The sequence below is a fragment of the Paramormyrops kingsleyae genome, chromosome 19, assembly GCF_048594095.1.
Source record: "Paramormyrops kingsleyae isolate MSU_618 chromosome 19, PKINGS_0.4, whole genome shotgun sequence".
In the NCBI taxonomy this organism is placed as follows: Eukaryota; Metazoa; Chordata; class Actinopteri; order Osteoglossiformes; family Mormyridae; genus Paramormyrops; species Paramormyrops kingsleyae.
Genome location: NC_132815.1, coordinates 31003416 through 31013581, shown reverse-complemented (window position 1 = coordinate 31013581; position 10166 = coordinate 31003416). Strand labels below are relative to the sequence as shown.

The 10166-nt window shown below is 36.2% G+C and overlaps 1 long non-coding RNA gene across 3 annotated transcripts; it reads right to left on the bottom strand.

Annotated features, from left to right (window-relative positions):
- Window positions 1–831: 831 nt before the first annotated feature.
- LOC140581117 (uncharacterized) lies at window positions 832–9101 on the bottom strand. Of its 3 annotated transcripts, none has more exons than XR_011984150.1 (4): window positions 6528–9101; window positions 3918–4086; window positions 3018–3100; window positions 832–2602 (listed from the first exon to the last, which is right to left on the bottom strand). It is a non-coding gene; the product is annotated as an uncharacterized lncRNA (long non-coding RNA). The 3 variants fall into 3 exon arrangements; XR_011984149.1 differs by having other exon boundaries at window positions 832–3100; window positions 6528–7911; window positions 8221–9101; XR_011984148.1 differs by having other exon boundaries at window positions 832–3100.
- Window positions 9102–10166: the final 1065 nt, after the last annotated feature.

The window sequence follows — 10166 nt, the reverse complement described above, 5'->3', positions numbered from 1 at the left end:
TGGGTGCGCCCCTCCCCCTATAACTGTTCTGTCTCGCGGAGGAGCTAATTTGTGTGCATCTGTGTGAAACACGCATAGGAAAAAAAGAACGACAGAAAGAACGGCTCCCCTCCAGCCGCGACTCGGCTCCCATCGTTCATGTTTAAGAGCCGTTCAAAAGAATCGGTTCGTTCGCGAATATCACAACTCTAGTTTTAAGTACCATCGGTAGTCCGTCCTCAAAATAAATACGCAACCTCATCTCGATAAAATAACAAATTACTTCTTACAAATTAACTTCTTAGTGTAGTGTTTACGGAGGTTACAATGAATTTCGGAGGAGAAATATTCCCGTCTTTCCTTTACATGTAGCTTTGTACTTTTGACAGAACATTGTTTTTACCATATATGTTGCTATTGTTAGACATTTTCAACGTGTGTGTGTGCAAAACATACTGCAATGTAATCTTTTAATCAGCAGTAATTAATTGTATCTTATTATTAATACATGTATAATTTGTAGGGTTTGTTTGAGAAAATATTAAGGTGTCTTGGTACTTCGGCAAAACTTCGGCTCTCCGTAGCGTTACTTACATTTTTGCTCTTGTGCAATTCAGTCTTTCTGTCGTGTGTACCTACATACGTATATCATTTTTGCCTTTATTTTTTTTCCATTATAAAAACACATTTTTTAGTTGATTTATACACAACTTTCTGTCATAACTCATTCCAAAAGTCGCTGCATGATGGGGATAATCGCATCTCGAGTAATCTATGTCTGTCATAAGAATGCACTCTGGTAAAAGAACAACTTCGCTAAGACATACCTTCAAAGTTTTATAACACCAAATATTTATTTTTAGAAGATTTTAATCAGAGCAAAATGACCACAATCTTGCAAATTTTATTACACTTACGTGTTTGGTAATAAATACAAATGTATGGAGGGGGGGGGGGTTATTAATATAAACAATTATGATAAAATGTTTCATTTGAACTTCTTTATGAACACACACTACATATATTTATCATTAATCTGTTAATATTTTAATACTATAATGTAGGTTATGATGCAAAATTCAGATGACAGATTTGAAGTTGAGACAAACATTTATTTTAAGACAATGATATATAACAAATCAAAATGTATAAATACTATATAAAAATAAAAATGCACATATACACATTGTAGTACTAAGAGAGCAATAAAAAGAGTGGAAGAGAGCGGAGCATAAAAAAGGAAGAGAGAAAAAACAAGAAACGCACTAATTAAAGATGTCTTCTGATCAAACAAAAAAATTTAAACATAGTAAGTACAATTCTTACAACCAAACACCTTTCCTTTTCATGTACAGTCGAGCACGGTTATTACGATTTTCTGGGGCCGGCAGATTTCTTTCGTTATAACCGAATTTCGTTATATCCATTTTCATGTAAGATTGCTATGTATTATGACTGATCGCTAGGCACATGTATTATGACTGTATAAAATAACACTGACCTTCTAGTTCTGTCTATGAAGCTTAGTTTCATGTAATGATCAAAATAAAACATCTTTTTTACTATCAAGCAACGTGTATTTTGTAATTCAACAACCATTTAGTATGGACCACGAAATCGATAACATATTACATGGTGGTAGAACGCTACGCACAGAAAAAAGGTACATACTGTACTGACTGCTGCTCGCTTTGGCTACGCGATTAAGCTGACGTAGGACTTATTTTAAACTATTAAATCTGGAATGGTTGAGGCAAATCGTTATAACCGAATAAAAATTCATTGAAATATTTCTTTGGGGAAGACAGTAGACATCGTTATAGCCGAATTTTCGCTATAAAAGAATCGCTATATGCGTGTTTTCTTTAAGGAAAACATGCTTATTGTATTGTATTCATTGGTATGTTTGTATGACTTTAGGTGTAAATATTACAAGTGTGTAAGTTGTTTGTTTATGTTGGAACTTTTGTAACTTATTGCTGCCACCTTGGCCAGGACTCCCTGGAAGAAGAGATAATGTATCTCAATGGGACATTCCTGGTAAAATAAAGGATAAATAAAAAGGAATTTAACGTTACTGAAGGTCGGGGATTTGGAATCGAAGCGTTACAAGCGTGTTTTCGTTATAAGCCGAATCGTAATAACCGTGCTCGACTGTACTTCTCAACTGATTCGTTGAAGACATCTTTCTCACTGAAAAGAAGAAAAATTGCTTAACTTTTACAGAATAATTAAAAATAAAACTCGATTAAATACGAGTACATAGCTTTGATCTAACGGATCCTCTGCCTTCATAAAATCAGTATTATGAAGTACAGAAAGGCCATAGATGGTGCACTGGAATAAAACTCATGATTTATCTACCAAATAATAAGCTCAGCAACTTAATCAAGTGCATTCAAAATTAATTCAACACTTACCTCTGGCATCAATACATCAAGAATGAACTTGATTTTATCCTAGATCAGCAAAACAGTAGGGGTCCTGTCAAGGAATCTTTAAGGTATATGAAAGGTATATGGTTTTGCTGTTCATCATCCTCGAAATACACAGGAACGATGTAAGAAGATGGTTTCAGAAACTTTTTCAGATACTTTGATTTATTCTTGCCCATTAATATGCCCTATGACAAGGAAGCACACTAATCAGTCATGCACCACATAATATAATAATGCACTCCATAATTTTCAAATTACTTATTGTAATCTACTCTCTCCTTTCCTTAAGTAACCATTCAATACTTATAGTATGAAAAACATGTTCTTTCATTTTGCACTACAACTAATAGCTGCTGAGGGTTGCAAACAGTGGGATTTCTTGGTAAAACAAAAACATTTCATGGCTACTAAATGCATAATTTGCCCGTGTTAGTTCTTACTTATAACTATTGAAAATATTAAAGGAATAATATCTTATATTCAGTAGTTCTTTTGCCACTTGTTCCTTGATTATAAGGTCCACAGGCTTTTCGTTGTTTGAAGTGCGCTCACTGAGCACCACCTCATGTTTTGGGGTGCTATAACTTATTTTAGACGTACTGGATACCCTGTACACAGGCTGCAACTTGTCCTGAAGAAGGTCAGTTGCCTCAACAGTCCAAAAGGCAAATCTGAAGCTATGTCTGAGAGAGAAATAAGAGGAGCTATGGTTAACAAGTTTTTACTATTTTAACCTGCATGGTAATCTGCACCTTACAATATATTTTTTCTGCAAAATAATATATAATATTAGGAAATACACATTATACAAGATTATACAATTCCTTGGTGAGACCTCACCTAGAATATTGTGTACAGGTTTGGTCACCATATCTTAAAAAGGACATAGCGGCCTTAGAAAAGGTGCAGCGTAGGGCCACAAGAATGATTCCTGGTCTTAGAGTAATGTCATACGAGGAAAGGTTATTTGAGCTAAATCTGTTCAGCCTCAAGCAAAGGAGACTGAGGGGGGACATGATCCAGGTCTATAAGATTCTAACAGGTTTGGATGCTGTTCAACCGAATAGTTACTTCAGCATTAGTTCCAATACAAGAACTCGTGGCCATAGGTGGAAATTAGCGGGAGAACATTTCAAACTGGATTTAAGGAAGCACTTCTTTACACAGCGTGTAGTTAGAGTATGGAATAGTCTTCCTGATAATGTAGTGCAAGCTGAATCCTTGGGTTCCTTTAAATCAGAGCTAGATAAGATTTTAACAACAAGATTTTAAGTTCTCCCCAAGCGAGCTCGATGGGCCGAATGGCCTCCTCTCGTTTGTATAGTTCTTATGTTCTTATTATAATAAATTATGAAATATTATTTTTAGAAATGTAACAATAGGTAATTAGCTTATGTTTTAATTCAATACACTTTATAATATTTATCTAAATATTCTTAAAGAAATGTGTGTATCCATTAAACTTTTACACGCTTTTACACAGCTGCACAGTCAACTTACCTTTAAAATGCAATGCCCTTTTTACATGAAGATTCATATGGGTCTCAATCACTGTCTTTTTGCTGGGTTTAAAGGTAGGACACAGCGGGCAGTGAAAAAGTCTCTTACAACAAACATGGCATTCTTCTAGAGCTGGATAGGAACCAGCCTCACAGATAGATCGGTGCATCTGAAAGATTTTTTTCCAATAGTCAGCCAGTGTATACAAAAGCAATATTACCATTGTAGCACTATAATTACTATAGAGGCTATTAAATAAACTTTTATTACTAATAATGTTTTTGTAATAATTATGCAAAGAATTAAGTGCCTGGAATACAGCCACTTCTGACGATGTTTACTACCTTGTCAAAATATACTACTGAAGAATCAAAAAAGAATAAAAAAAATATACCGTGTCAAATTATGGTTAGTGTGTAACTTTGACACAAGGAATCGGCACTTGTTCACAATGAGAGCATAGTACAATACTCTTTTAAAATTGAAACATGTTAAATATCATGCTATATTTGATTAGTGCATTCATGGTATCACGTCTCAATGCGATTGAACACACAATTTAAAAAAAAATTAAATTACAAGCAAATATTTTTTTAAATTGTAAAGCTCTAAGGAATCGATGTCCAGGAAAGGTCGTAACTTTTCAGACTCATTATTCAGGACACTGGCTGGCAGTTGTATTAAATATTGATAATTCATTTGTGATTCTAGTAAATGTATATGGGTATTCCTCTTTAACTCTAAATAAGCTCATGCTGGACAAAATAACAGATGTCCTTTCCCAGTATAAACATTTATACCATACAGACCATGTATTACTAGGCGGCGACTTTAATCTTGTTCCAAATGAATGGCAGGATAGAAATCCCCCCAGATACAGTACCAATCAGTGGAATCCAACTCTGACGGAGTTCATTGACTCAAACAATTTAAGTGATATATGGAGAGAGAAAAACCCTGGAGTTACCCAATTCTCTTGGATTAAACCAAATGGTAATAATATGTCCAGACTGGATCTGTGGTTGGGCTCGACTTTACTATATAGATACGTTTCACACGTTTCTATCTCAGCAGCCCCATTGACAGATCACAGTATTATTATTCTTTAACTTAACCCTGAAAATAAAACGCAATTTAAAAGAGATTATTGGAAATTTAATGCAGATCTGTTAAGTGATGATGGGTTTGTCGAGCTAGTTAAAAAGCTCCTTCATAAAATTTACAATGATGTGACAATTGGCAACTACTTACATAGATGGGAATTTTTTTAATTTAAAGTTAGATCATTTTCAATTACATTTAGTAACAGGAGAATAAGACAACAGAAGGAATTTGAAAATAAATTACTTTACAGTATAAATATTTACTGTAATAGACAAGTTATGTCAGAGCATGATAAGGAATCCCTATTGTCTTTACAGGCTCAATTAGATGATTTATACAAAAAAAAGGCTCATGGAGCATACATTAGAGCTCGTGCAAGATGGATAGAAGGTGAAAAAAGTACTTCATATTTCTACTATTTGGAGAAACGGAGGCAGGAAAAAAAATCTATTAATACATTAATTGTAAATGGGGAGGAATGTACAAATCACAAGACTATAGCGGAAGAATTACATAAATTCTACTCAATTTTATACTCCTCGGAATATCTAATTACTGATTCATCATGTTTTTTTGATCAGATTGAACCTCATATTCCAGTAATCGATTCTGTATTCAAAGAAATTTGTGATTCTGATATATCACTGGATGACTTAAATCAAGCATTAAACAAACTAAAAATAGGTAAAGCTCCTGGGGTGCGTTTCTCGAACAACGACGGAAGTTAGCATTAACGATGCATCGTACTATGGTAGTTCAAACTAACAAACATCCGACCAACGACTGTTTCTCGAAACCGTCGTACCACAGTTGTTCGAACCACGTTAGTTAGTTAGTTAGGACTTATGTAGTTGGAACTACAGTGGTTCCAGCGCTGATTGGTCAGACTCACGGCTAACCTACCGTAGTTTAAACCACAATGGTTCCAGCGCCGATTGGTCAGACTCACGACAACAAACAACGCACTTTCACAGCCGGTCGCGTACAAACACTCGCGAACTGTGTAAAATATATAATAATCACACACACACACACACACACGTATATTTATTTGTGACATCAATTTCTGTCAGTCACATAACGCCAATAAAATGAAAATGAGCAATCGCGGAAAAATAATGCGACGCTCCTTGGAGTGATAAACAGAATAACTTTTATTCCGACGTTGTCGCTTACAGAATATTGTTATACTGGCTGACTGGAATACACAGGTGTGTGTAATAACCAAACATTACAGACGTAATTTCCCGAGAACAAAGGCATGGATTCGTATCTGGCCGCTGTAGTGTCATTCTGCTTTTACTGGATAAAATTAGCCACCCCTGTGCTAATTAATACTTTGCAGTCTGAGATTTGCTCACTACAGACAGTTACCGTACTTATGACCAGAGACCCACACAACAATTACGTTTCAAACTACATTTTCAGACAACTTCACATTATATGTGATCGTAGAGCTAAATTATTTCTTATTAGGTATTAAAGATTATTAAATTTCTTACTTACACGGTGACTATACCCTTATTGCACTGTATTTTCCACCATCGCTGACGAATTTACATATAACTACGCTTCTAACTACAGCTCGTGAGCTGTAGTTCAAACTACACAACTTAACGACAGTGTTTGCGAACGTTCGTTCGAACTATGGTTTCGAGAAACACCTGCGTCGTTTAACGATGCATCGCACCACGTAAGTCCGCAGTATCGTTACCTATGTAGTTTGAACGATGGTTTCGAGAAACGCACCCCTGGTCAGGACGGCTTGACTGCAATCTTTTATAAATTTTTCTGGAAAGAAATAAAGCAATTTTTCTTCAAAACTATTAAGGACATAATTAGTAATGAAACGTTAACACCAACAATGAAACAGGGTCTTATCTCTCTTATCCAGAGGTGTCAAAAGTACACACATTCTTTACTCAAGTACAAGTATAGATACCTGTGTTTAAAAACACTCTAGTAAAAGTTGAAGTATTGACTCAACTTTTTTACTCAAATTAAAGTGAAAAGTACAGGCTCTAAAACATACTTAAAGTATAAAAGTATAAAGTAACTTTGCGAAGGACAAAACCACCATTTTAGGGAAAAGCTTCCTGGACTCCATGTCCAAGTGCAAGCAGAAAAAAATTAAGTGAAATGAATACAAAAAGCTCCGTTGACCAATCTTTTCTAAACACATTCAAAAAATAAAACTGCTGTAAAAGATTGAGGGATTGCAAAGTCAATGTGCGCGGTGTTCAAAAAATTTATTGGTATGCAAATTGATATTAGCCTACACATAAATATTATCCATCACAACAGACTTCAAAGCCTAGACAGTAACATTAAAAGCATACCCTATTACTAACTTCTATTTAACAGCAAGAGATCATGTGTAGGACTTTGAGTGCATCTATGTGAGAACTACCCACATCACTGTGTGTGTGTGTTGGGGGGAGAGGGAAGAGAAAGACACAGCCAATGATGTGACGTCTCTGCGGAGTTTCCGGTTCAATCCAATGTGCTGTGATTCCTATAAAACTACGTCGCGTGAGGTCCAGCAATCAGTCGTCATTGCAATAAACTCAATTTTGCCAAGAGCTGTTTTCAGATTATTTTTCATGACCAGTGCAGCCTTCTCTACTCTATTTTTAACAGTGCCACGTGACATCACTGACACATCAGGTTGAAGGTGAAGAACTAGACCTTGGAAACCCTGCTGCTCAACAACACTCAATGGGTGCAGCCCTTGAATGACAAAATTCATGATGACTTTATCAACACTGGCCTGTGACACTCTTCTGGTCTCCCATAGTTTTGGTTGTTTGAAGGCTGGGCCTTCATCTGGCGCTGTGAGCCTTTTGGAAGTGAGGTTTGTGTACCTCTCCAATTGATTTTTGTGTTTTCTCTGGAGGCCAAAAGCAGGCACTCACACACACACACAGACACACACACACACACACACACATTAGGACTACATTAAATAATTTTCTTTGAATAATATCTGGCTATACAAGCAACAGAGTATGCTAAATAATATTAGGTTATGGTAGTGAAGTGATTATGAGCTTATTTTCAAACTGATAGCTAGCTAACCTAAATGAGTAAACCAAGACACACCGTGTCGCTCCTAGCCGAGTACAGCATTGCAAACGTAGCCGAGCCATTATTACTAAAAACAAGGAATTAACTATCCATGACAAGAAGCATTTCTTACCTCCACATGTTTTTTCAAATTGGAAGGCGAATTCTTGAATGCCAAAAGTTCGTGGCGTTTTGGTAGACACAATTTACAACACATTCTCCAGGAGTCTTTCTTGCTGCCTGCGATTTCAAACATTTCTCTGAGGTAAGGCCAGGTATGCGGGAGGTGCTGCTGGTCTTCACTCGACTCTCCATCGCCCAAGGAATCTCCACTAACACTCTCACCAGTTTTATCAGTCACTTCGCTGAACTTCGCTTCTTGGTGCCACTGTCGCGAACGATATGAATTCCCACCGAGTTGCCGCCTGGTTTTATTTTTTTTTCTCTTACTCGCTTTACGTTCATCGTCTTGTGCGCGTAAAGACAAATGCACCAATAGGATTGTCTTTTCTTTATGTGTTTACATACGTTTCTAAGCATAAACCAATCAGTCACGTTGTCTGCATGGCGCGTATTATTGATACGGAATAGGTAAAATGCGTTGCAAAATGGCATAATAAATATGCCATTTACTGTCTGATTATGAACAAACACCATTTAAATGCAAGAGTAAAAATCTAGGGAGTAGAAAGTACAGATACTCGTGCTAAAATGTACGAAGTAAAAGTCGAAAGTTGGCAAAAAAAATAAATAGTGAAGTAAAGTATAGATACCCGAAAATTCTACTTAAGTACAGTAACGAAGTATTTATACTTCGTTACTTCCCATCTCTGCTCTTATCCCCAAACCTGGTAAAGATAAAAGACTAATTGATAATCTACGACGAATTACACTATTGAATACAGATTATAAAATCTTTGCTCATGTAATCGCAAATAGATTAAAGGACGGTAAATTTAGAGCAAATTATTAGTGAAACACAATCCAGGTTCCTTAAAGATCGCTCTATCCACAATAATATTAGATTGGTCTTGGATTTATTGGATTATAATCACTTAATTGATAATGATGGTGTGATTCTTTTTTAGACTTCTACAAGGCATTTGACACGGTCGAACATCCTTTTATTTTAAAATCTTTACACTATTTTGGTTTTGGCAAAAAAATCATAGATTTAATTTCTTTATTATACTCTGACATTAATATCTGTATTTCTTTACCTTTTGGAACATCTAAACGCTTCAATGTTAGACGAGGAATCCGTCAGGGGTGTCCAGCTTCTCCGTTACTTTTCATTGTTGTAATTAACTGAACTGCTAGCTATTTTTATGAAACACAATCGAAATGTTCAACCATTGAATTTAATGGGAGTCCCGTTGATCATAAGTCAATTAGCAGACGATACTACACTGTTTTTAAAGAACATGTCACAGGTTCCTCTCGCACTAAGTGAAATTTCACTATTCTCAAAAGCTTCTGGTTTGTACCTGAATATTAGAAAATGCGAATCATCTATCCATGATTGTCAATCTAGTAGCCCTCTTAACATAGCTATTAAAACTGATGTCAAATATTTGGGTATTATAATCTCAAAGAATACAAATAATAGAGAATATTTAAATTTTGAGCATTTTACCCAAAAATCTAAAAAGATTTTAAACAGTTGGCTACAAAGAGACCTCTCCATCTTTGGACGCGTCTTGCTTACTAAAACAGAAGGTATTTCTCGTTTTATTTATCCTTCACAATGTTTATATGTTTCCAATAGGTTAATCAAGAGGATAAATCAAATTAATTACAATTACATTTGGAGAAACAAGGGGGGGGGGGGGGGTCGGTGCTTTCAGGGGGCCCCCGGCCCTGCTATAGGAACTTTAAAGGGAAATGGGTGCATGTGAGCCTACTTTCAGAAGGCCCTCTTAGGCCCTCCTATTATGGTCCTGGCTTCTGGCTACCAGGGGGTCCTAGGGAGGATGGGGGCTTTGGGGGTTTTAGAGGGCCCTCTGATTATGAGGGCCCTACTAGGAGGCCCTAGGGAGGAGGGTGTAGTGTACCTTTAGGACAAGGGCCCCTACCATG